This window comes from Leptonychotes weddellii, chromosome 6 (assembly GCF_054177405.1).
Source record: "Leptonychotes weddellii isolate Sample4059 chromosome 6, ASM5417740v2, whole genome shotgun sequence".
NCBI lineage: Eukaryota > Metazoa > Chordata > Mammalia > Carnivora > Phocidae > Leptonychotes > Leptonychotes weddellii.
This window is the reverse complement of record NC_138374.1, coordinates 63,427,512-63,454,483: the sequence shown is the minus strand read 5'-3', so window position 1 is coordinate 63,454,483 and position 26,972 is coordinate 63,427,512. Positions and strand designations below refer to the sequence as shown.

Genomic DNA, 26,972 nt, shown 5'->3' with positions numbered 1-26,972 from the left:
CCCTCCTCCTCCAGATAAAGATCTAAAAACATTCCTGCTCTAGGTTGAGGATTGCCTGGCGGTGGGGTGGGCGGGCTCGGGGCTGGGCCTAGGGCGCCTGAACTTCTTGCCTCATAAGCAACCCCACCTCCCCCGACCCCCCCACCCACCACCAAGCTCCGGAAGTTTTAATCCCCGTAGCATTCCTGCGCGCTGGCATCTACCTGACCTTGTCTTAACGTTCTATTTATTTATACGTTTCTCCGTGCCACCTCCCACCCCTGGGGGCAGCGGCTCTGCCAGGGTCGCCCCGGGGCGCCCTCCCGGGGCTGAACACAGTAGGGGCACCGTCTGGGCAGTCCTGGGACGCCCCCCTCCCAGACCCGCACACAGTAGGGGCACCGCCTGGGCGGGCCGGGGGCGCCCTCCCAGGCCCGCGCACAGTAGGGGAGCCGCCTGGAGAGTCCTGGGATGCCCCCCTCCCAGACCGGCACACAGTAGGGGCACCGCCTGGGCGGTCCGGGGGCGCCCTCCCAGGCCGGCACACAGTTGGATCTCGCTCCTCCTGCGGTCCTCTGCTGACCCCAGTGAGGCAGTCGACTGGGCTGTCGCCGACCTCGGCGATTCTGCTGCGTTTTGGGGCAGGTGTCCGCGCAACGCCCGCGAATGGTTGTGTCTCCTTGGCCGGCGACACTCAGACTCCGGCGGCGCGGGGACCGGAGCGCCGGGCGGGCGCGTCTCTCAGAGTGGAGGGCCGGGCAGGGTCGCGACGGCGCGAGGTGGCCGCTCGGAGCCGGACTCGGGGATTTTAACTTATTTCAGCCAGAGGGGTAATAGGAGTCCGCGGAGGGCGCCGTCGGCCCTCCCAGAGCGCGGGTCCAGGTAGGCTGCACCTCCCTCGAAGTCGCCGGGCGCCTCGGCCCCGCGCTCCGGAGTCCCCTCCCAGGGAAGGGCGTCCGAACCCCTGCGGGACGCGCCGCTCTCGCGCGCCGCGGGGCCTGGGAACAGCGCACCGGCTGAGCCCGGAGCCCCGCGGGGCGGCGGGACGGACGGCGCCCGCGCCCAATCGCGGGGCGGGGCCGAGGGGGCCTGCAGGCGGCGGCCAATGGGAGGCCGCAGAGCGGGCGGGGGGCGGTGCCGCCGGGCGGGCGGGCGGCGGCGTCGGGAGCCGGCGCTGCAGACCGGGAGCCCGGGAGGAGCAGGCGGAGCGGGAGGAGGACGATAGAGGAGGAGGAGCAGCGCCGCGCCCCCGCCCCGGCCGCCCGCCCGCCCGCGCGAGCTCAGGCCGACAGCTCCAGCCGCAGCCGGCGGGTCCGGGCCGCCTCCCGCCGGAGCCCGGCGCCGGCAGAGTCCGGGCCGATGGGCAGCCCCGGGCAGCGGCGGGCGGCGAGGCTGCGGCCCCGGTACGCGCCGCCGCGCGCTCGCTGGCTGTAGCAGGTCCCGGCGGACTGCGTCTCCGAGGTGCGTGTCGGGCGAGCGGACGGGGAGCGAGGCGGGATCCGCTCGGGGAGCCTTCGTGTGGTGTCCGCACACGACCTCGGCGAGGACTGTCCCGGGGTGAAGGGGCTGCTTCGGGGGCTGACGGCGGCCGGGGGCAGGGCAGGGGCGTGGGGCGGGGGTCCGGCTGGCAGATGCGCCCGCGCTCCGGAGCCCCGGGTGCAAGAGGAGCCGCCGCCGCTCGTTCTCTCAAAGTTATCGATCGGCAGAAAGGTTATTCCCGTCTTGGTGACACGAGCACTAATGAGGACCTCCTCTGGGTGCGCAGCAACTCCTCTGTGACTAACCTAAGAGCAAAGATAAAAGGCTGCCGGACGCGGTGCACTGGCGCGCCGGGCGGGGTGACTTGCTGAACTTGCTGCGGGGTGTATTCCCCCGGGAAGGTGTGCGCCCCCAGCGCGCGCCCTCGCCGGCGCCCGGCTCCCTCTTTGTAAGATCCCGAGCCGGGGCGAGCGCCCTTCCAACTCGGCGCGACCTCCCTTCGGGGTCCCGACGGCTCTGCCACCTCCCCGGTGTCCCATGCCTCGCTCCATCCTCCGCTCCCGGGCCTTGCCGGGTCCCCCCATATTATTAAAGCTAGTTTGACCACGTCCTGGGAGTATCCCCACGAGCACCTACAGATTAATTTTCAACCGTGCCACAAACCCAAAGAATCAATTTCGGTTCATCATCTACAAGAGAGAGCCGATGCATCTGGGGAAGAGAAAACAACTTGGCATTACCCCTCTGGGAGATATTTGTCATCATTAACCTGCTTCAGTTAAATTAATTCAGCCCAAGATGACTCCAGCGTGAGTATTGGAAAAATCAAGTGCATTGGTCACGGAATTGTGGTCACCAAAACATGATTTTGGTCAAAATAAAATTGTGCATATTTTGGATTTTGTGTAGATTAGAGTTGGTTGTCATAAGGATGGCCTTTTTTTTTTTTTTAAACAAAGAATCTTGACGATTCTCATAGGTTTGCTCTCAGTAAGTTCAAAATAGTCACTAAGATTTTTCTTTTCTTTGCCTCTTTTGTCTGCAGTTTTCATTTCTAAATGTTAACACTAGATGGCTTTCTTATTACAGGCATTTAGTAAACTGGGCTTTTGAGTTGGCTATCTGCAATCCTGGCGGCAATTTTTCCAGTTTTGCAATTAGTAATGGCAGAAAAAAATCTCTAGAACTGTTGCTTTCTTTGAAATATATGACTTCCTTATAAAACAAACATCTAGATTTCAAGAGGTGTCCTATTACTTCTGGCATTCCTAAAGAGGAATTTCAAGAGACAACTTGGTCACCATTTTTAGTCACAAATTTAAGGATGTCTGTTTCATGTTTTGATTTATTTGAGGAATACATTTGAGGAATGTATTTAGACAGCATTTTCACTTACTGTGTTTACTGCTTAATTTAGTAGTTCACTGCTTGATTCAGAGACGGATAAAAGACTATTTTTCATGGGAAAGTGCAGTCTTTCTTGAGTTTTGGATACAGATATAGCGTTGATTCTTCCTAAGATTCCAGTGATGCAGGTAGTTGGAGTCTATATGCATAATTCATACCAATGATTGTGTTAGGGGCATCTCTATTTCTTTCTCCCTAATTGGTACTTGGTTTTTCACTTCTAAGCACAACCCCTTTTATGAGAAGTACAGTAGCCTGTAGTTGGCCATTTTAGCAGAAGCAGGTTCTCAGTTAAACGTTTTTCGTCCTTTTTTTCTAAAGCAAGACCATGGCAGCCTGTCCAGATCTTGCCTCGGTAGGCAAACTTGTTCATAAGCTGGAGAAATATCTTAGACTTATTTTATAGCTGTCGTTTATTGTGTGTCTTGCCCAGCTTAAAATACGACATGTTGAATTTGTTTGTTCTAAATTAGAGTGTATTCATAAATAGCTGAAGGGGGAAAAGAAAACTCTCTAGCAAACATCTGGGAAGTAGGAAATGAAATCAGAAACAGCTTTTATCAGTACCCACATGCTACCTATAGATGGGGTGAAATGAACTTAGGTAAGAAGCAGTGTAAGCATTTGGTCTGGAAAATACGAGCTAAATTGCAGGTATGGAGTTAGAACGTCTGGCCTTGGGATACAGGCTGCAGATTTTCCCCAGCTGATTTAAGTGTCTATTTTTCATCAGATGCTTATTTTTTTTTAAAGATTTATTTATTTATTTATTTGAGAGAGAGCACATGAGAGGGGGGAGGGTCAGAGGGAGAAGCAGACTCCCTGCCGAGCAGGGAGCCCGATGCGGGACTTGATCCTGGGACTCCAGGATCATGACCTGAGCCGAAGGCAGTCGCTTAACCGACTGAGCCACCCAGGCGCCCCAAGGAGAGAGAATCTTAAGCAGACCCCACACCCAGCACGGAGCCTGATGTGGGGCTCGATCTCACAACCCTGAGATCATGACCTGAGCCGAAATCAAGAGTCAGATGCTTAACCAACTGAGCCACCCAGGCGCCCCCAGGTGCTTATTTTTTTAAGTCTTAGCCTTTTTTAAAGAGCTTTAATTTTATGGAATGTGATAGGGGAATTATCAGAGCACCGTTATTTGGCTTTTATGATGTTTACTCTAGTTAAAGCTGTGTACTGGGGGTTTGTAAGTTGTTTTCCCCCAGCCCTTGTGACTGGAATGGTATTTTGAAGGATTCCTTGATACCTGAGCTTAGTAAACACCTGTCTGCCTGGGGATCTTTTCACCTGAGGCAAAAGGAGTAGTGGGTTATTCATTTTGATAATCTATCTGTTCTTGAAAGTGAGGAAATAGTAGTGAGCTACCTTGAAAGGGCAACTGTCTGGTAATCGAAACTGACTTGAAAGTGTTTATGTTTGGTCATCAAAGCTAATTTAAAAGGGGTTGTGTTTATGGCATACTTTGCAAATAACTATGTGTTTAAGTGGGTACTGCTCCCATCGGAATCCCAGCCGTAATTGGTAAATGCAAGGTGTTTTGGTGGTTTTTTTGAGTTTGAGGAAGGCATTGAGTCTTTGCATTTCTGATCTACTTGTCCTGGCAGTTTAGGATTACCTATCCTTTCAAAGACATGCTGAATTTGAAGAAAATTTAGACTGTTGTTAACTGAAAAGCAAAGCAGTTTTTGTTCTGTTTTGAACTTGAATGAGATATGACGTACAGTTCTAAAGAATACAAGGAACCATGTTCCAGATTTTACTACTCCTATGAATGTACCTAATTCCCTTGCAGGGTGATAGAATAGGGAGAGTGTTAGGCAGGAGGGACAGAAACAGCTAGTTTCCTGCCTCTACCCCCTGGCACGAATGAGTTTGGATGAAGTATTTCCGTGATCTCTTTCAGCACCAACATATTAGATTTCTTTCACATTTAAAATAAAGGTATTAGAGTAATGGACATGACTGATGGTGATAGTTGATATTTTTTCATGATTTTGTCTTTTCTTTCGTTGTCTTATCATGTGTTTATATACGGGCACTGGTTTGATGAACTCGGTTTACCTCGGAATCAGTGATTCAGAAATTGCTTTTCTGTTCCAATCACGTTTAGCTGTGACCCCTTCAAAGGAAAGAGAACAATACAACAGGACTTTAAATGCTTAACTTCAGAGCTAAATTATTTTGGTCCTTCCTGGACTTGATTCATAAGCTTTGGTTCCCAAGAGTGGTTGAAGTGAGCCGGATCTGACCCACAGTAGAGGTTCTGTGTCTTGAGAAATTTCATATTTAGTGTAACCCAATTCCATAATACTTCCCCCCCCCCCCGCCGTATGGCCAAGTGGGGTGATAAGAAAGAAGGAAAGAGGCAATAGTTGAGTCTAGTTGCTGTAGCATCTCCGTACTACAACGGTCCTTAAGGTTATCCCTTCCTTGCTGTATTGTTGCTGTATTTTTTGTTTTCATCCACCTGTAAAATTTAAAAAACAGAAACAAAAGCAGATTTTAGGGATCATCCCATTTGTCAGTATGTGATGCTGCCACACAAACATTGAAAATTAAGGACAACAGTTACTATCTGTTTTCAGTGCATTTCATCAAGATATATTGATATATACCCCACTCCCCGTCTTCCCCACCCCCCAAAAAAGGAAGAAAGAATATGCATGCTGTCAGACAGGAAGGTTCTTCCCCTCCGGAGGGGACATTTGTTAAAATTATCCCACACGTGCATATGTACCATCCCATACACGGATACTTTTTCCTTTTGCACCGCCCAGTGAAAACTTCACTGAGGACCAGGATTTGGAAGTCACAGCCCAACCCAACTACCCCTTCTGTGATGCTCGGATCTCTTTATATGCTCTACAAGTGGTCTTCCAGCAATACCTGAACATTGCCTGCAAGGGGTGGAGAGCGCCACCCTTTGGATGTTTAGACTACTAGAAGCTGTTTTTTACCTGTGGCATTGAAATCTAATTCTACCTGTTGATTTGCTTTCTACTCCCTTGGTGGCCTGTAGAACAGATCTTTCTAGAGATGCATTTCAGTTACTCACTGAGCAACACCTGTCAAAGTTGGACCCAGAGCTGAAGTCTTCCCACTCAGCTTGACCTGTGCAGAGTAGGAGTGCCCTTCCTTCCTCTTTGCATGTCCTGCTTGCCCTGAAGGAGCCCAAGTGCACATTCACTTTTTTTGGTGGCCACGCTCCTCAGACTCCGTGAGTTTCCTGTTCGCTAAAACCCCTGAGTCCTTAATCACATGCTGCCATTAGCCACGTCTTGCTTTCCTGTACAAATGTCATTGTGAGACCTAACATGTATTGTGCTTTGTTTTGCTTTGTTTTAGCTGGTTCTACCCCTGGTGCTTCTTGGAATTTGACTCTGTTATTTAGCATCTTTGTCTGCTCTCCAAAAGAAATGTTGTCTGCAGAGTACATCAGACTGGTTTCCATACATCTCTACCTAAGTCACTGATGAAATTGTTAAACTGGCTCAACTATGAGTCGTGCCTCTGGAAGCTTCCAGGTTTACAAGGAGATGTACTCCTTTAACCAAGGAGTCTTGGTTCTAGTTAGGTTACTAATGCACCTAATTTCTTACCAACTGGCCCCTATTTCTCTGCCTTTTCTATGCAGATGTCCTGGGAGAGCATGTCAAACCTCCTTTGCTGCTTCTACTGCCCAAGTTACCCTAAGACAGAAATGAGTTCAATTTTAGTGTGTCCCTGGTAATTAGAACCTCACTCTGCATGGTTGGTGATTAAGAAATATTCGTTTAATGACTGACTGACCGAATGACTTAGAAAATAGGGCCCCACTGTGACCTCTGACCCCTGGAGGTCTTAGGCACTAAAAAGACTGTGGGAAAGATCAGAATGTTGTTGGACTTTCCACACTTATTTTGTAGCTGGTTATTATTTTATTTTGCATAGCTTTCAGGTAGCGGAGAAGAGAACCATGATCTTTTCCCATTTTCCCAGTGTTTTGATTATCAGTTAGTAGATGCTCTTCCCTTCCTATTTCCTGAATATATTTAGTCCTGAGGGGCTTCTTGAGCTCTGCCCATTGGATTACTCCATATTTTTCACTTCAGCATATTTGCTAAATCTGGAAGAAGCTCCCAGTTAGTGGAGCTCTTCAAGCAATCAGAGTCGTCCAAAGTAGGCTGTTTAGTTGTGCATTCAGTTACTCATAAGTAAGGAAATCTAGGTAGAGAGCCAATGTTAAAAATTGTTACTGTGGAAAGTCAGAACTCTTGGATAAATAAAAAAATTATGTCTGCTGAGATGAACTATTTGTGGAGACTTAAAAAAGCATTTCTGATGGCAGTGCTTAGGGCATGGTAGCATGGGTAGTGAGCATGATGATTGCTTTCCCGGTCTTCTTGGGGGCTTCATAATGCATTTGATTCCTGGTTGAACAGTGGGAATTCACATGGTTCAGAAATAGCTGTGGGATACCGTCTCCTTTGTAGTGAAGTTTCTAATAAGTAATTTTAGGAATTACAGTTTTCATTTTTCATAAAGGACAAAAGCTGTTGTCGAGTGTTTAATACCTCAATCCAAAGAACAGTGATTTCCTTGTAGTAGGTTTTCTAAATTTTCTTCAACGTGCATACCCCTTCTGTACAAAATCACTTGTTTAAATAAATGTCTGTACGTGTATGCCTCTGCATATATATAGGTTTGTGTATGTGCATTTGTGCATATGTATATATACACATGTATGCATGTAAATGTACCATGCTAAGATATGGACATTATAAAATATAAAAATATGCATTTTAAGAAGAGTGGTATTAAAAATAAATAGAAGTGGAGTATTTCCTTTTGCATTTCAAAGGCTCTTTTGTTACCCTTCAAAATGTGTGGCCCCAGTCTGGAGACCCTTACTCTACCACCCTCTTGGATTAGAGTTCATGACTGTTTGGAAGCAGTTTCTCAGGGGCCTGTCAGCATCTTGCAAGGGAAGTTTAAGACAGACCCTATCCTTACAGGGCCCTCTGTTTACTGTATTTGTTCCTTTTTTGAAGACTTTTTTTTTTTTTTTTTACTTTGGGCTGTTCTCTTCCAGAATTGCTTATGGGTTACTTAGTTAGAGGTTTCATTTTGGGGGGGGAGGGGATAATGTATTGGGGGATACCGTTCTCCTTGGACCGTTTCTGATTCAACTCAGCTGTGGAAGAACCATCCTACTATCACACATAGCCCAAACTAGCTCCACGATCAGGACAGAGGGATGTAACTAATTCATTTGCTCATCCGGAAACTTCTGAAGAGTAAGAACAATTTTTTCTTTTTTTTTTTTTTTTAAGATTTTATTTATTTATTTGGCAGAGAGAGACACAGCAAGAGAGGGAACACAAGCAAGGGGAGTGGGAGAGGGAGAAGCAGGCTTTCTGCTGATCAGAGAACCCTATGTGGGGCTCGATCCCAGGACCCTGGGATCATGACCTGAGCCGAAGGCAGACGCTTAACGACTGAGCCACCCAGGTGCCCCGAGAGAACAATTTTTTTCTTAAGTAGGCTCCATACCCAGAGTGGAGCCCATTGCAGGGCTTGAACTCAGGGCCCTGAGATTGAGACCTGAGCTGAGATCAAGAGTCGGTTGCGTAACCGACTGAGCCACCCAGGCGCCCCTGAAGAGTAAGAACGTATTTAAAAGTACAGATTAATAGTACAGTTCTGCCTGTGTGTGTCATTGGCTAGAACTGTGGCACAACCAGCCCCTCCTGCGGGGGAGTTAGGGAGACTAGCCACCCAGCCTCTCCAGGGCCCCTGGTGCTGAGGCCGACCTTCTGAACTAGCACCTCCCACCTCATCCTCCTTCCTTGTACTTTCTGCTCTCCTGTACTCTGCTTGACCTTAATCTGTAGCACTTACGATTGCCTGATGTTATATTGTGTGTGTGTGTGTGTGTGTGTATTTTTCAGTTAGGCTCCACACCCAATGTGGGGCTTGAACCCACGACCCTGAGATCAAGAGTTACATGCTTTACCGACTGAGCCAGCCAGGCACCCTCAGTATTGTACCTTCATTGTTATATGTTTATCTTCTGTCTCACTTCGGTAAGACATAGGAGCCAAATGGGAGGGCCATTTCTGGTTCACTCCTGTCTTGCCTGTATTTCCATGGATTTTGCCACATAATAGGCTCTTAGCAAATAAGTATTTGTTAAAGGAATGATGGAGAGCCATGGGTTTAAACATGAACCAAGTGTGTATCTTGGCTTTTGTTGAGCTTTAAGTAGTGTTGCCGAAAAAGTTCTGATGATTTCTTCTGTAAATGGCCTATCTAAACAACCTTTCATACTTCATTTTAAATCTTTTCCAGGGCATTTGAGATGACCTGTGATTGGACTTTGATACCGAACTGGTAGAAGTGGAGAAGTAGTTCCTGAAGGTTGTGAGAGCCAAGGTCCATCTCTTCCATGAGGACCTTGGTAGCCCGGGCATGGTCCTGGGATCTGGGGCACCCTAGGGATGGCCTTCTTTCCATGAGAGAGTGTGGTCTGCACCTTTCCCAGGTTTCAGAGTCTCAAGTGCACAGCCCTGTTAGAATCCGATGAGGCTGCAGTTCACTTAACCCTGGTTTGGGCTCATTATTAAACATGACTGGAAAGACGTGGTTTCTGAATTGTGCAGAGTCACCTGTAGACTTTCACCTGTCAGTTCATTAGCCACGATCATCTCTAGAGGAGACAATGGACTTTTGAAACCTCATCAGTAGTATACTATATATCTCTTGTTGACCTAGCACTTCTGAGGTTTGCAAAGTGCATGAGAGTTACTTATGCCTTAAATATAGTAGGCGTTCAGTAAGCATTAAAGTCTTTCATCTTGAATATCCTGATACAGTAGTATTCAGGAATTCAGAGGGCTGTCATTCTAACTCCTGTTTGGGTAAATCTGTGTGAAGATGTGCTGTGAGGAAATTTGAGGTATGATTGAGAGACTCAGCTGAATAATAGTAAAATCACCTCATTGACCAACCGATTTTGCTTACTTGAGGTCATTGGAAGTCATTTGCTGGGAATAATGCGTCTGTTTTCCTATTTAAAAACTTTCGTGTGATAGTAAGAGTGAGTGATGGAGACCAATGTTTTTGACTTAGGAACGGAATAAAGAATTGGGGAGGGGTATTCTTCAAAATTAATGCAAAAACAGTGATTGTGGTGAACTTTCATTGGTTTTCTCTCACATACTTACCAAGAACCTTGTAAGCTGATGGGATGACCCCCTTTCAGTGATACAAAAACTAAGGCTTACGGAGAGAACACATGCTCTTCCAAGTCTTCTTAATCTTCGACTTTAAACCCGGTCTCTTTGCTCCAAAAACAGGGCCCTTTCCTCTCTTCCCAGCTGCCTTGGGAGGTATGGTTGTTTCCAGGGATCATGGAAGGAGTAAATGCAAGAGGGAGGAAGTAAAGAAGGTGCATGCCCAGGAGAATGGTGGAATCCAACCAGTTGTCCCTGAAAAGGGGAGAATAGGTGGCCCAGGGTTAGGCTGACGCATCTGACAAATGCCCCGTTCTATCAGCTAGTGGATCATCTGTTATTAATTAGAAATGTTGTAATTTGTGGTGGGGTAGCCAATTGAATCTCTTTATCTGTCCTTTGTTGGGAAGTGAGTGGAACATTTCTTGAGCTCCTGTGCCTTTGCCAAGATTAAAAGAAGTATAAGAGGAAAACAATTTTTGTTTTGCATTTATACTTTGCCAGATTTGCATAATCTTTGTTTGAGCCAGTTGAATGTGAATCCCTAAATAAATTTCAGGCATTTAAATATTTAAAAGGATTCATCCACAGCACTTTACTCACCCAAAGAATAAGTGCTTACAACAAAGAGAAGAACCCCCTTGCAGATGTAGCCCATACAGACTCTGTTCACCTTGTCATTGAATTATAAAGCATTAATAGCAAAGCTGACATTGGAACATTGGCTGAAATACTCGGCTGGCTCTCTTCCAAAATATTGTTTCCCTGATAGAGAAAGCAGGACGGTTTGTTTAAAGTTGGCAGCTGGCCAGCCCGGAGGGCTCTGACGCAATCACTGCAGTCACTACTTTGCTCTGACTGCTAATTTTAGGGCAGTTAAATCGGGGTGATGTCTGGTGACTGCAGTCACTGTATGTCTGGTGGCGTGGAGCTTTCCAGACCCATCCTCCAAGCCTGGCATCGCCGGGAGGTGAGGAGTGCTGGGGAGCAGGGCCCTCGCGGGGCTGCAGGAGACACCGCCTGGAATCTCACTATTTTCTTTGTCACTCTGTCAACAAATCCGTCTCCCAGTACACTTGGCCGTGGGAGGTGTTGAGGATGGAGGCAAGTGTAAATAGAGGCTCCCGCCTTCCCTGGGGCAGCCCGCTGACAACATTCTCATGTTTTCCTTGCTCTGCCTGCAAGCGCTGGGCTGGTTTATCGCTGAGCTGCTTCCGCCTTCTCCTTTTCTGGAAAAGGGAAAACCGAGGAGCAAGATGATAATTTTTGGAAAGCCATTTGGAGCACTGTATGGAAGAGCCCCAGAGTAGAATTTTCTGGCTATTGCAGGGGTGAGGAGGCGTTCTGTGGCCATGTCCACCCCACTGAGCTTCCTGGACAGTGAGTATAATCCCATTTGAAAGTAAGGACGTGAGCCACACAACCTCCAGGTCTGTTTCAATGCTGGCCTTCCACGATTTCCCAGTTAGCAGGAGGCGCCCTGGGGTGTGAGGCCCGTGAGGGCCGGGGCTTGTGACTTCATCCCCTCCTGTGCCCCAGGTGAGCAGCTGGCCCAGCCAGCAAATTCACTGACTCACAGCACTTCCGGCCTCAGAGGGGGCCCTTCTGGTTGTCCTCGAATCACACTTCCTCCTGTGACTGATTCAGACGTTTAAGAGGCTGCTTTAACAGGTAGGCCCTATTGTGTAAGGCAGCGGGCTGCCTAATTATTGAGGGATGAGCTGCTCACCCATTCTCCCATTGGTGTTCTGGCCGCGTGTCAGGTGGGTGAGAAAAGTGCCCGTGGAGGAGACCCTGGGATGGACAGGCACTGCAGCTTTTTCAGCCGAAGGCTCCATGGGCTGCCGAGAGTCGCGGGGGGGGTTTGCTTAGTCAGGAGAACATTCTAGAAGGCAGGCCTTGAGTTACGCTTCGGAACATGGTTAGGATTTGAATTCTCCATGCGGGGCCCCTGTGTGCAGTGATGCTCGTGGCTCTGCAGGGACCAGCGAATGCAAATAAAACTGTCACTTGGTTGTTCATTGGACCCCCGTCTTGTCCACACCTCACTCTGCTGGAAGCGAAACTTGCCTCCTTGCCTGGTTTAGGTTTTGCAACTCCCCAAGTGGATTTTTATGATAAAAGCAACATCAAGGAGAAGAGATGGACAGTATTTTTGACACAGTGGTTGAGTTGTCTGTCGTGTAAGATAGTCCATCTGATGTGTCCCCCCCACCCATTGGAATTTTTTAAAGATTATGGAGTGTGTCATAAACCTGGAGGAAAAAATATAGAAAGTAAATGATGTGCTTTTTTAAAAAAAATATTGAGGAATAGTAGATAACATTGTATTAGTTTCGGGAGTACAGCATAACAGTTGACATTTCTATGTGTTGTGAAATGATCACCACAATAAGTCTAGTTACAAAATTGTTTTTTGTGTGTGTGATGAGAACTTTGAAGATCTACTGTCTTAGCAACTTTCAAATATACTATATAGCATTATTTGCTATGACACCGAGCTGTCCATTACTTCCCCAGGATTTGTTTAGTTTATAGCTAGAAGTTTGTGTCTTTTGACCCTGGTGTTTTGGTATAAAATTACTGACTCTGTTTCAGTTGTTTGTCCGGAAAATATACACACAGTATTACAGTTGCAATTCAAGGTCACGTGTTTTAAGACTTTAGGAATTTATAACTTTTGGTAATTGATTTACCAAAGCGATTTATTTGAAAATTATTCTGAGTAATCAAAATTTTAAACCGAGGCAGCAGGCTTGGGAAGCATGGCTGTGCACAGTGAGCACTTACCCTGGGGAGCACTCGTCCCCCACAGGGGTCTCTCTGGGTTGTGTGTTAAGTTGCTGTCCATGCTCTGTTGCTTGAGCTCACCTTTACTTTTTTTTTTTTTTAAGATTTTATTTATTTATTTGTCAGAGAGAGAGAGAGCACAAGCAGGGGGAGGGGCAGGCAGAGGGAGAAGCAGGCTCCCTGCTGAACAAGGAGCCCGATGCGGGACTTGATCCCAGGACCCTGGGATCATGACCTGAGCCGAAGGCAGGTGCTTAACTGACTGAGCCACCCAGGCATCCCTCACCTTCCCTTTTAAGTGCCATGAAGTTGTAGTAAGTGCTGGGTAAGATTTGCATTCTCCTTTAAACTCTAAAACAAGAGATCGCAACATAATCTCCATGTACTTGCCCTCAGATTTTTATCATTCAGGTTTGCAAACATACAGATGAGTTGTAAGATTTATGTATTACAGTGGACACCATATATCCACCACCTAGGTTGTGGAAGGTGTTAACATTTTACTCTGTTTGCTGTATGCATATCTATCCATCAGTCTGTTTTGGGGGATGCATTTTAAAATAAGTGGCACACATCAGTATACTTCACTAAACACATCCATGTACATATCATAAATGAGTTTAAAACTTTTGATTTCTTTTTTGTGGTAAAATTTATAAAATGAAATGCATACATTTTAAGTGTATCACTATGAGTGTCAATAAAGACATACACCCATTTAACTCATACTTCTGTTAGGATCTACCTACCACCCCAGAAGGTTCTTTCCTACCCCTTCCCCATCAGCTTACTTCCCCCTCCCTGACAACCCCCATCCTGGGCATTAGTGTTCTAATTTTTTTTCTTTGCCATAGATAAGTTTTGCCTGTGTTGAACTTCATATAAATGGAATTGTGCAGTATATACTCTTTTGTGCAAGGCTTCTTTGCTTAACATAATGTCTTCCTACTTTGTCATATGCTTTTAAATATATTACAGTGCCAGGCTGGCTTTAGCTTCGCCTTGGTCACAGGCCCTTTTGGAAGGTCATATTGTCAAGTGATTTTAGGAGCAATTTCTTTCAGGTATTTGTATATTTTTCTTAAGTCCCATCTTCCCCTTTGTGAACAGGGATGTGATTTCTACACTTAATTTGGCCATTTTCTAACTGGGTCTCTTCTTACATCCCACCCATATGTTCGGGAAACCAGGCGCATCTTCAGTCAGTTTGCAGACACTTGCCGCAGAGGGGGCTCAGGCTGGTGGGAAGCTTTCAGCTGAGCCCCCTTGCTTCTGAAGAGTTGGATCGACACATGGACCATTTACTTGTGTGTGCTACTTGGAAAATTTTAGGTAAAAGAAAATATGAAAATCCATATTTTTTTTTGCAAAGTCTGTTCTTACCTTTGTGATTAACTTCTGAGAGGTTTGACATAAAGAAGATTTTGTAAGGCATCTCTGAGGGATAATTTCTAGTTCAAATGCAATAAATTATTAAAGCTAAAATTTCCCGAGTTCAGTTTTATGACTGGAGGAGACTAACCAACGAAACCTAAAAAATTAGGATATTTTTAAATCACCTATGGTGAGGGATACTGGCTAGTAAAATAAAATACTAGCTGACTTAAAAAAGAAAATGCTAGATTTAATTAACTGTGCCTTTTGCTCTGCCCACTTTTACTGAAGCTCCAAGTTGCTGAACCTCTCTAGCTAGAAACAAACTAATAAGTTTTCATCAGCAGTACTGGTTTAATGTTTTGTTTTGTTGTTGTTATTTTTAAAAGTATGCTATCAGTGTGTGAAGATTTTTCTTGAGGGCTGTGTGGGTTAGGGAGTTCTACCTGCTTTAAAAGAGATTCCGTAATGCACGTTTAGACAAGAGATAAGCTGGCTTCTTTCCACCGTCTGGATAGATGGGCTGCACAACTCTGACATGCATGGACCCGGGTTCCTTCCATCTTGTTTCTCCACCTCAGGGCCTTGGCCTCATGGCGGGGTGAAGCCTGCTGGGCATGTCTGTACTCAGGCTTGCTGAAAAGAGACGGAGCACCTGGACGACCGCACCTAACTTCGGGGGGTGCTGGGGAATGAAGGCAGTGTTGTGACTGTGCATGCGCTTCTGTTCCAGGACTGTGGCGTTGGCCCTGCCCATGGTACAGTGGGTGCTTAGGTGTCTTGCTTCATTTGTCCCATACTTACTGCATGCTCTTCTGTGCCAGACACAGTTCTAGGGAGGGACTCAGGTTACAGCGGTGAGTAGGCAGACATGGGGGTTGGTCTTACAGCACTCGCCTTCTGGAAATGTAGTAGATCTTCTAATAATATTTCTCTCAGCAGATTTTTTTTTTTTTCCTAATGGGAGGCAGTGCTGCCTTAAAGTGCAGTTTAGTTCTGGGTGGAGGAAGGGAGGATAAAGTCTACTAATAATGAGATTGCAGACAGATTCTGTAACTCTGAAAGAAATGTTTCTGGGGACATGGATTAGGGGATGTAATAAAGAACCTCATCCCCTGTTTAAAATGCAGACTCATAATAGAAGGCTTAAGAGACACTTGATGAATGGAATAATGGAAATCATTTATTCTGGAGCTAGAGGGTTTCTTGGGAGCAGAAACCCTTTGAATGACTGCAGAGTGCTCCAGCCTGCATGCCATTCAGGAGGAAGTTCCATTGGAGTCCATGGAGTCCAAGGGCCATCTCCCACTCGGAGAGGGGCTATGATGGGGTCATGGGGCAGATCGTCAGGAAACAGTTGTGCATGTGATTTCCTCTCCTATCTTGTGAGCTAATATTACAATGCTTTCGCCCCCAAAGAACTTGGAACACACTATCTGCCAGCACCTCGAAAGACTCTTGAAGTGACAGTCTGATGGGTCCAAGTGGCTGCTTTGGGCACCATGTGGAGCAGATTGTGAGTCTGTCTGGGCTCAAGCGGGCAAGCTCAGTGCACCTTGGGTGCCAAGGGTGTGGAGGTGGAGGGTGGCCGCCATGTCTGGGTTCTGAATGTTGTGTTTTCTAGAGTTATCCTGTGAGTTTCCAAGCCTGTGTAGAGTAATCCTGGGGATAACAAATAAAATAAATTCCTTCCAGAGGGCCACCTTGTAACATCCAGAATGTGCTTTGAACGTGAGTTTATTTCCTTCAAAATGTTTGAGAGAAAAGACTTCCTTCTGCTGCTCACTTGCTCCTTGTTGAGGGGACCGTATCCAGCTTTGGATCTGAGCTTTTTCCCGAGGTTGGGACTGTTCACGATCTTGAGTGAAGGTCTGCAAAAGAGCGAAAATGGAGTGATTCAGTTGCATTTGTCATTTTGGACTAACAAAAGGGGGGGGAATCTCTTGCTTGACATAAATGACACTTAACATTGTTTTAAGGTTTTTCTTTTTCACAGGAGTTTCATGGCATTTTGATAATTCATTTCCTCCCGATTGCTATCTGCTCAGGATGTTGCAGATGGGTTATGCTGATTTTGCTAATTTTTGCCAATAATTTAAGCATGGAAGGAGTCAGGGAACCTCCCGAGCGATAAGAACACAGCTGCTAAGGATGACTTTGAGAGAAGAGGAGCATTTCTTGAGCCTTTCAGATGATTTGGGGGCAGGAGCCATAGCTAAGCCGCTGCAGATGGTATGTTTTCAACTCACTGTGGCAGTTTGGAAGGTTTTTGTTTGTTTTTTTTTACATCTTTTTGTTTGTAGTGAACAAAAGAGCAGTGTGGAACTTAATCAGCTAGATCAAGTGTATATAAATTCTAAGGACGGTGTCTCTATCTTAACTGAAATACTAAACTTAACATGTAAGGGAGGGAAACGGGCCCGGTGATTTACTGGTGTCTTATTAAATCCCGTACTAACCTGCCACTAAAAGGTGTGTGCTTTGACTTTCCCTCAGCGGGTAAACGTTTACATTGGCCTTTGCCCTTATAAATTCACTATTCCATCAACCCAACCAAAACCAAAAGAACATTTCTGCTCTCGCTGTTATGTGAAGTGTTTGGCGGCCCTCGCAGGGAGCATGGGACTGCATTTCACGTATTAAGTTCATTTGTTTGGTTTGAAGGAAAACGAGAATGCTTCTAGAGGAGGTTTCTCAGGGGTCATGTCTTCACGGGGAGGGGAGAGGAGATGCCAAAGAAATTGCAAATATTCTAATAATCGTCCTAGAAGTGGTTTTTACACAGCACCCTCCCACTGTTCTCTATTATCGTTGGACTCAGAGATCTGCTGGCCCGTGCCTCTACTCCTCTGGGCGATTCTTTGACTGTTGTGCTCAGAAACTCCTTGGCCCTTCCTGTTGCTCAGATGCTGGGCATGTTCTTGGGATTCAAAAAAAAAGCACATAGCACCTGAGAGATCATATTCCGGGCTCCCTGAATCGAGACGAACTAGTCTGACCTACACCAAGAAGTTTTATTTTATTTTATTTTTTGTCATTATATCTTTTTTGTTCTTGGATTATATAACTTAATTGGAGGTTTCCAAAAGCCTGATCCTTCTGATCTTGTCTTTATAGTAGGGTCTCTTTATAGTAAGGTTCCAGTTTGTTGTTGTTGTTGTTGTTTTAATTACTGAGGCACTGGAACACATTTTGGACCATCGCCAAGTAGAACTGTAGTCTTAGTGGGCCCTGAAAAGCTATTTTCTTTAGGTTTTTCCCTAATGCCTGTGGGCTCCCGCCTCGGCCCCAAGGCCAAGTCCTCCTGAGAGCTCAGCCCTCCCTGTTTACAAGTTTTGAATCTTTGCTGCATTCTTCTGAATGTTTCAATTCCAAGTAATTTCCAGAAATGTTGGAAGACAGCTTCACCTTTGACACCTGGAGGTATTCCTCTTGACTCCATAAAAAAAGTGAGAGATTGCTAGAGAACATCTATAACTTTGCTTTTTACTTCCTGTCTGGGACTTCCACAGGCTTTACCATCAGGATACCTTTTTTTTTTTTTTTTAACATAATATTAAAGGTCTTATAGGAATATTAATATTGTCAGTAATACCTTTTGGAGTTTTGACATTGGTAAGTGCATTTACAGTATGGCGCTGCTGCTCATTAGGAGCTCATTCTGATTGAAGAGCCCAAGGTCACAGAGCATCCATGGCCCTCTGTGCTTTGGGCTTACTGTTAGACCATATAGAATTTTTTTTTTTAACTCATTGTAGAACTGTGAGTTAAAGTTACTGTCTTGACAGAGGGGTTCCCCCTACCCACCCACTTCCTGCCCCGTTGTATTACCTTATTCTGTTTCACTTTATGTATTCACTGTATTCTACTTTTATCAGGCACCTACGCTGGCATTCTGGTGAATTCAGACTTAAGGAGAGAGATGTTGAGATGGTGCCCCGAGGAAGACTGATCTCTGAGCTAGTCTAGAGGCTGGTGTTTTGTGTAGGCGCCGGGATTTGTGGCCATCAGTGTGGTGTGTGCTGTTTTGTTTGTTTATTTAGACTTGGGGACAGGTAGTAGAAAGCTTACAAATGTTGTGCTGTCTGTCAAAATCTCTTAGTATAATTTCTTAAGTATTCCATTCAACAAAAACTACAAAAATTATCAAGGATGTGACCTCCCTGACATCTTTGATCACCCTGAGTTTACTCTCTTCTTGACGTGGGTACTATCAGAGCTTAAAGAGACACAAAATAAAAGAGCCTAAGCTTTTATTATTAGACTTAACACATAAAATTACATTCCTATAATGTGATCACAATAAACAAAGTATAGGAAGGAAGAAAAGCACTTAAAGAATTGTGCAGTTTGTTCACTGGGATTATGAAATGGGAGATTAATGAGTCATAGTTACATGCATAACTTTGTTCTGCAGTTGTAACCGAATAACAATTACGAGTAAAAGAGCAGTTCCTCATACTAAATGCTCATAATACATTTTGAACAAATACCACGTGTATCAGAAGAGTTGGCCCTTGAATAATGTGGGGGTTAGGGGCGCTGACCCCCTGCCCAGTCAAAAAGCCACATGTAACTTTTGAATCCCCCAAACTTAACTACTAATAGCCCAGAAGACTTACCTATACCAATGATCACTTACTTTGTATGTTGTATGTGTTAAATACTATATTCTTACAGTAAAGTAAGCTAGAGAAAAGAAAATGAACTTAAGAAAATCATAAGGAAGAGAAAGCACATTTATGGTACTGTACTGTATCGAAAAATAAGTGGACCCATGCAGTTCAAACTCATGCTGTTCAAGGGTCAACTATTTTTAGAGATTGTAATGTGATAAGTGAGCTTGCTTGCTTCTTGCTTATTAATTAATCAGGGTCAGATTGATGACATGCTATTTCCGGGGGATAATATGTATCTAAATAGTTTCTGTGTTCTGTTTTAACAATGCTCATTTCAGAGAGACCCTCTGACACGAGGCACTTGGATGGAAATGGAAGAAGAGATTTTAAAGCACTTTCAGCAAGTTCAATTTATATAGCATTTTTTTAAACATATATTGTATTACTTGTTTCAGAGGTACAGATCTGTGATTCAACAGTCTTGCACAATTCACAGCGCTCACCATAGCACATACCCTCCCCACTGTCTATCACCCAGCCACCCCATCCCTCCCACTCCACCCCGCACTCCAGCAACCCTCAGTTTGTTTCCTGAGATTAAGAATTCCTCATGGGGCGCCTGGGTGGCTCAGTTGGTTAAGCGACTGCTTTCGGCTCGGGTCATGATCCTGGAGTCCCTGGATCGAGCCCCGCGTCGGGCTCCCTGCTCCGCGGGAAGCCTGCTTCTCCCTCTCCCACTCCCCCTGCTTGTGTTCCCTCTCTCGCTGTCTCTCACTCTCTCTCTCTGTTGAAAAATAAATAAAGTCTTTAAAAAAAAAAAAAAAAGAATTCCTCATATCAGTGAGGTCATATGATACATGTCTTTCTCTGATTGACTTATTTTGCTCAGCATAACACCCTCCAGTTCCATCCACATCATTGCAAATGGCAAGATCCCACTCCTTTTGATGGCTGCATAATATTCCATTGTATATATATACCACTCTTCTTTATCCATTCATCTGTCGATGGACATAACTTTTATCTAAAAATAAACAGATGATGTATTTCAAATTGTTCTTTGATCTGTCATTGGTGGCCAGGCCCACCCTTGTGTTTTAATGAACAAAAGGGATTTTGTATACTTTTGTGTTACATTTGACAACTAACTATGAAGTATCACATCGTAATACCTTCCTAATGATCATGACTACTCACGTCACCTACTGCACGCGTTCAACTTCCAAGCTGGTTTCCAGGTAGTTTGATATGGGTGGTTATCCTGAGTTAGCTTTCAGAGGAGCAAGGTTAAAATTGTGGAATACAAACCATTGGAAAAGAGGTCCCCCTCTTTTTTTAACAGCTGCCTCTTCTTTAAAGTGGGGGCTGTGGATTAGTGTTAGATAATGTGTTTGTTGTCCTGAAGACTGACATGCAGTAAGGAGGTGGCTAGATAAGGAAGTTCTTACAAGATTTATTTTTGTTCTGTGAATTTAAGCCAGTGCAATAGAATGTCATAGTCCCTCTGGCCGGGTTGGCCTGCCTGACACTAGGTGAGTATTTCTGGCCCCCAGGTCTCTCTACCTGGAGTGCTGGTCAGCTCTCCCCTGCACGCAGACTACCTCGTGTGTGTAGTATTGCATGAGATATGGGTGTGCTGCATATAGAGGAAAAGCTGTGTTGACTTGAGTTGTCTGATAGTACCAAAATACAAACATATTATTATTATTATTATTTTTTAAATAGGAGGACCATATAAATGGCTAAGGCTGTGCTAAGGGGTAGACGAAGGGATGATACTGAAAACTGGGCACAATCCTGTGGATTCCAGCCCACGTTTTATTTCTATTATTTTGGAGTCACTGGTACCAATGGCAGGTGATCTGTCTTCTGAAGTAGGCCCCCACTGGCCATTTGTCCCTGGTGAGAAGCTATATCTAAGGGTTCTCTGTCCATTCCCCTCAAGAGATGAAAGATGGATGGGGTATGGGTGGGAGATGAACATTACCAGGTAACCGTGCACCTGTGCCCAGAGACTTCCAAAGAAGCAGCTCTTCCATGGTCCTGGGTCAAAGGTTAAAGGAGAAGAAGAAAAGAAGAAACAGCAAAGTTTTCCTTAACGCTGTGTACCGCGGGCCTGGCTTCCCATGACTTCTAGGTTAAGCTCTGTGCAACTTTTAATAAAGTAGAGGTTAATAATTACGTGGGGATTTGGGGTGGGGAATTTAGCCCAACAACATAATCACAACTGGTGCGAAAGATTTATGTTTAAGGATGCTCAAAGCAGTATTAGTTATGATGTGAAGAACTGGAAAAATATTGGCAGTAAGGCATTAAATGATGATTCTCCATATGATCAAGTAATTTAAATCAATTAAATATCTTGTTTTATGGGACCATTTAATGACATGGGAAAATGTGCACAGAATATTAAGTGAAAAAATTTTCTTGCTAAGCAGTATATACATAATAGATCCCAATTTTGCAGGAAAATTAAATATGCATATGCATTCTCAGAACAAGGATACATTAAAGAATTTACGGTGGTTATTACTTGTGGTTATGTGTAATTATCGTCCTCTGTTTGCATTTGTTTTCCAGTTTTTCTAAAATGAACATATTAATTTTGTAAGAGGAAAAAACATGGTATTAAAGTATTTGAATTATATGACTCAGTTATGTGTACCCTTAAAAAATAGCCTGTTTCAGTATAGTTTCCTGGCTGAATATAGTCTGGATTTATTTTATTTTATTACAATAATCATCTTGACTTGTGGTTTTTTTTTTTTAGTATATTTAACAGGAGTATTTAAGGCCAGTATTTAGCAAACATTTATTAGATACTTACTATGTACAATAAATATGTTTTTGGTATATGTTCTTTACCATGAAAGCATTTGTAATCTGAGTTTGGTATCGTGTAGGCAGATCTCTTTGAAAACTTACTTGCTGATGTTGAATGTTACACATTATATTTTTTTAACGTTTTGACTGCCTTCTGTCATTTAAACTTGTTACGCAGGAAAAAAAAAATGTATTTGTATAATGTAAAGGCATTAAATTAACCTAGTGTCAGGAAATTCATTCTTTATTATTAATATAATTTATTGGCAAGGCACTGAATGCTTTTATATACATGTTTAATCCTCATAGCTACTATTTCTGTTTAATCCTCATAGCTACCTTGACAACGAGGACATCTTTCTTAGTTGGTAGTAAGAATTAAGTTAGAGACTTTGGCATTTACTTTCAAAATACTGTTGTTGCTCTTATCTTTGAGAGCAGAGATACCTTGACTCCGATAACATCCATGTGTTTTTGGCAGTATAATTGCCAGCCCTTTGATACTGTGCTTTTTGACATTTACGTTAAAAATAAAAATTAGCTAATTTGTAAGTTATAAGGTCTCAAAAAGTAGTTCATTCTTCTTTCACGCCTGTTAATGCTTCTATTAAAATTCTGAAATGGCTTATTAAATTAAGTGCAGTGTCAAAGGCTAATTGTCTCTCTGTGAATTATCTACATGACTTATGAAAGCATGATTTAAGAATGATGTTTGAATAGCAACTCTGAAGTCAGTTTTTAGTATCAAATTGTAATGATTGTGGATGAATAGTATTAATAGATGATGGAGTCCATGCGTGTGCTACACAAGATGCCTCTAAAATATATTTGGTGTTAATGTCCTTGAACCGCTTGCCCTTCTTAGCATCACATGTCTGAGGCACACATGTGTGGTCTGACTGTCCCACGCGGCACAGCCTGGTGGATCAGAAAGCAGTGACGGTCTCTGGCTGTGATCGCAGCTAGTAGACCTACTGTGGTTCAGGTACTGTGATGACCCGTTTTGACCCTGACTGAGCTCTGCACTTCCTCAGGCAAGACGTACCTCAATTTGCACAACTCAAAATGGGGATTGACAGCTATTGTGGATGGTGCTTGTGAGCTCACTGATGGTGCTTATAAAAGTGCTTTGCTTGCTACTGGCTCATAGTAGGCCCTCAGTGACTCCCCGTTCCTGTTCCTCCTATGCACTAGTGAGCACCTAACATGCGTGCAGGACATGCACACCCATGCTGATGTGCAGGGAGAGCAGGCATTTGGAAAAGAAATCAATAGGCTGCCTCTAGGAGCTGAGTGAGTTTTGAATGAATACAGCTTTTTTGAAAGCCAGAACATTAAGTCAGACATAAAGTTTGAAGTCAGGGGTTAATATTCCTCTCATTAGTGATAGTGAGAGTCAGAAACAAAGTTGATTTGCAAAATGTTGGCTTGGATTCTTGCAGGGGGCGTTCCCTTCTGCTTGACAACCTGTAGGAACCCTTTGGAAGGAAGAGTCAGGATGTCCTTCTGCCTACTCTGATTTACCCCTGTGGTGGGATCAGCTCCACCTGTTGGAAAAGTGCCGCTGACTGGTATGAAAGGGGATGGTTGTAGGTGACAGGTAGGTGTAGGATGACAAAAGAGAGGCTTTTTAAAGTAGATTATGGCGTCTGTTTGTCTCATGTCCAATCCTGTTAAACTTCCTGATCCTAACTTTGGATTGAAAGGTGTTTTTCGCTGGATACCCCTTTACTTTATCATCTCATATAGGTAACTTGATGAACCTTTCTGATAGTTTCTGTTGGGGCCTAGGGAAAGAAATCATCTTGGTAAGACTTGCAATGGATGTTGCATTATAGTGTTGGAGCGGAGCCTGAGGACCCCATCCATATGCATCTTACTGTCACCGTGACTATCCCTCATTTGTCACCGAGTGAGAGGTGAGTGCCAGATTCTTGCTCCCATCCCTCATCACTCTCTGGTTCCTGGTCTTGTGAATTTTCCCGCCGGCCCCCAGGCCCTGTCCTTCGGGACTTAGCCTACTTTTGACCTTGTTGAGTGCTAGTGCCCTGCTCCCTGGTGAACTCCCTCTGCTTCGATGGCACCGTCCCTTCCCATTCTCTGACTACCTTTAGTCATTTCTTCTCTGCCCTGGCTGGCCTCTCCTTCCAATACTTTTGAAGAGTTGGGCTTCCCTCTTCTTTCTCTCCTTCTGGGTGACCCTGCCTTCCTAAGTGGCCTTTTTCACCATCTCTGTGATGGCGACCTCCAAATCTTTACCTGTCTGACCTTTTCCTACCCACCTTCTAGCCATCTTCTGGGTATTCTTGATACATTTCAAAGTAAATGAGTCCATTTGGGATCGATTATCTGCCCCAACAAATGTGTTTTACCCTCTGTCCTGCTCTGTACTGTGCTACCACATGGACCTCATCTGCTCGTTGGACAAAGCTTGGGATCCACCTTCACTCAGTCCTTAACACCACATCCATCCAGTTGGTCACCAGCATCCACCAGTTGTGGTTCAGAAATCCCTCTTGAATCTTTTTCCCACTGTTCCTGCCTTGCATCAGGGCAGACCATCCTGTGAGCTTTGAAATAGCTATCTAGCCTGTGTGCCCAGTATGGCCGCCACTAGCCACATGGGGCAATGCACATTTAAATTAATTAAAATTAAATGTGAATAAAAATTCTCATGAGCTGCATTTCAGGTGTTTGGTAGCCACATGGAATGTTATCCTCGCTGATGGAATGGATGGAACATTCTCATCACTCCAGAAGGTTCTGTTGGACATCACTGTCTAGCTAATCTCCCTGCTGCCAGCTCCTTATTCTCTCCCTCTCATCCTTTGTATTGCCGCCAACATTTTCTCTGTAGACGCAGCGTTTTAGTAAAAATCTTCTCTTGGGTGTTTGGATAAAATCTGAGCCCCTCAGCCAGGCACGTAGGTCCTCCAGTGCCCCACTCCTCCCCTCCCCCCACCCTGTCCTCCTCCTCTCCCCCTCCCCACACGCTCCTACCCGCCAGGCTGGAAGCTTGCACACGTGATGGGTTGTGCTGCTCTGCATGGCTCCTCTCGGCTTGGAATGTCCTCCTCCTCCTCCTCCTCCTCCTCCTCCTCGTCCTCTTCAGACTTTCCCACACGTCTTCTGTCTCCAGGAGTGACATTCCTCACGGCCTTGCAATATGTGCTTCCTGTTCTGGCCTCCACTTGTCGGGGTGTCTTGGGCGTGGCCAAAGTCTTCATCTTTGTGCCATTTGAAAGAACTCTGTACTCTCTTTCACATGTTTTTAAGTTGACACCCAACTTTTTTTATCACAAGTTCAAATGATTTGTTTTTGCTAATAGGAAGTAGAAAATATTAAACATCATTTATAATAGAGCAAAAATAATAGGAGGATTGACTTAGTTGAAGTCAATTTTTGACAGTATGATTCTTGAGAGAATCGATTTTCACTTCCTGGGTGAAAAATACAAAATTCAAGTAAATTTGTTATCCTGAGGGGTTTCCCTCACTTGAACATTTTGGTATTTGGGGAGAAAATTCCAGGTTATATTTAAGAGAATCCATACCACTAATCTATATCTCTTGATTTTTTTTCTGGGTCAGATGGGTCAGGTTTTCCCCTTAGCAGAAATATGTTTAAGGCACTTAAAAACAAGAAGCCTTACGGATTCAAGGGTCACGATTAATTACTAAAGAGGTCTTCCCTGATAAACACGTTTTGAATTATGCCTTTGTTTGGTGCCCTAGGGGTTGGTTTTTGAACTTTGGGACCACACACTGTGTTAAGATTTGAGGCCTTGTCTGTCCCCGTGTCTGGCCTGGGGCTGGTCACAGCCTGGCGGTGCAGATGAGGCCCAGTGAGTAGACCTGTCTCCTGGGCTCAACTCATTCTTTCCCTTTCCTTAAGAGGTACAGTGGGGGGCTGCTATGGAAACCCTCTCTTCTCCTGGAGGTTGGCCTTGGCCACACCTGGCCACGGGAAGCAGGTTATTTACATTATGTCTTGGGGAGGACTAAAAGTAGTTTTGTCTTGGAAACCAAGGGCTGTGTTTCTGGCGGCTGCATGATGTTATCAAGCCTTCTATCCCCAGCTTTCTCGGAGGGCGGAGATGATTGTCTTCCCTTGTGCTGCCTGACTGACTGTAGTGTGTGTCCTGGGGCTTCCATTCTTTCCCGTAGCGACCGCTGGTCTCCTGCCCCCGAAAGGGAGTTCTGCGTCTGCAGAGCTCAGCGTTCCCCTACTTCCTTCGCAGCTTGCCCAGAGATTGACCACTCGTGTTATCCAACAGGCACGCTCTTTCATTTAGGCTCTCATCTCTTTTTGGGTGTTACATAAACAGACACCGTCCGGCAGAAAGAAAAAGCCAGTCTCAGACAGCAACACTCGGGTTCTCCATCTCCCGAGCAGCCCATCCTAATCCCTCATCCCTTCGTGCTCCTGACTCCCACTTTGCAGGGGGGAAGGCGTTGGCCAGATCAGGGATCGTGCCCTCACAAGTTTGAAGGAACCAGAATAAGTGAGAAATACTTGATTGCAACTAAAAGGGAGGGTTGATTTGGGCAGTAGCTTATAAGCGAGAGTAACTGGAAAAAGAAAATTGATTTCATATATTCTCAGAATGTGCTTTTTGATTCCGCTTAATACAGCCTAGCACAGATAAGCAAAGAAATTATTATTTTTTTTCCTTGTTAACTCGGTCACCAGGACTGCCCTTTTGCCTGAAAACTTAAAGTGGCTGTCATGTTTACAGCTCCTGCCAGAGCTGAGCTTAAACTTCTCAAGCCTCCCTTGTAGGCCCCCAGCAAAGCCCAAGGTCTGGCTTTCAGAGCTAGTTCAGGGCCAGAAGGCGGTAAGCCCCAGCATGGACTCTTGGCCGTGATTCACCAGGAGCCCTGAGTGTGGGCAAGCAAAGCCCATGTGTTTGCTTTATCATCGTTAGTCCACCAGTTGCTAATTTTTCATCAGATAATTTTTTAATCTGATAACTTTCATCTGATAGCACACATTCAGGAAGGTTTTTTTTTTTTTAAGATTTTTTTTTTTTATTTATTTATTTGACAGAGCACAAGCAGGGTGAGTGGCAGGCAGAGGCAGAGGGAGAAGCAGGCTCCCCGCAGAGCAGGGGGAGCCCGAAGCGGGACTCGATCCCAGGACCCCAGGATCATGACCCGAGCCGAAGGCAGTCGCCCAACCAACTGAGCCACCCAGGCACCCCAGGAAGGTGTTTTTTATTCTGACAGGAGATGCCCAGGTAGATACGTGATTAATGAACGGTTTGCGGAGGATGTT

General features: G+C 45.0%; 1 protein-coding gene across 1 annotated transcript in view; it reads left to right on the top strand.

Moving 5' to 3' along the window:
- Window positions 1-1,319: 1,319 nt before the first annotated feature.
- Window positions 1,320-26,972, top strand: part of SIPA1L2 (signal induced proliferation associated 1 like 2) — a 199,801-nt gene continuing 174,148 nt past the window's right edge. The window contains exon 1 of the mRNA XM_081823165.1: window positions 1,320-1,440. The gene's annotated coding sequence lies outside the window, so the exon portion shown is untranslated. The remainder of the gene's footprint in view (window positions 1,441-26,972) is intronic.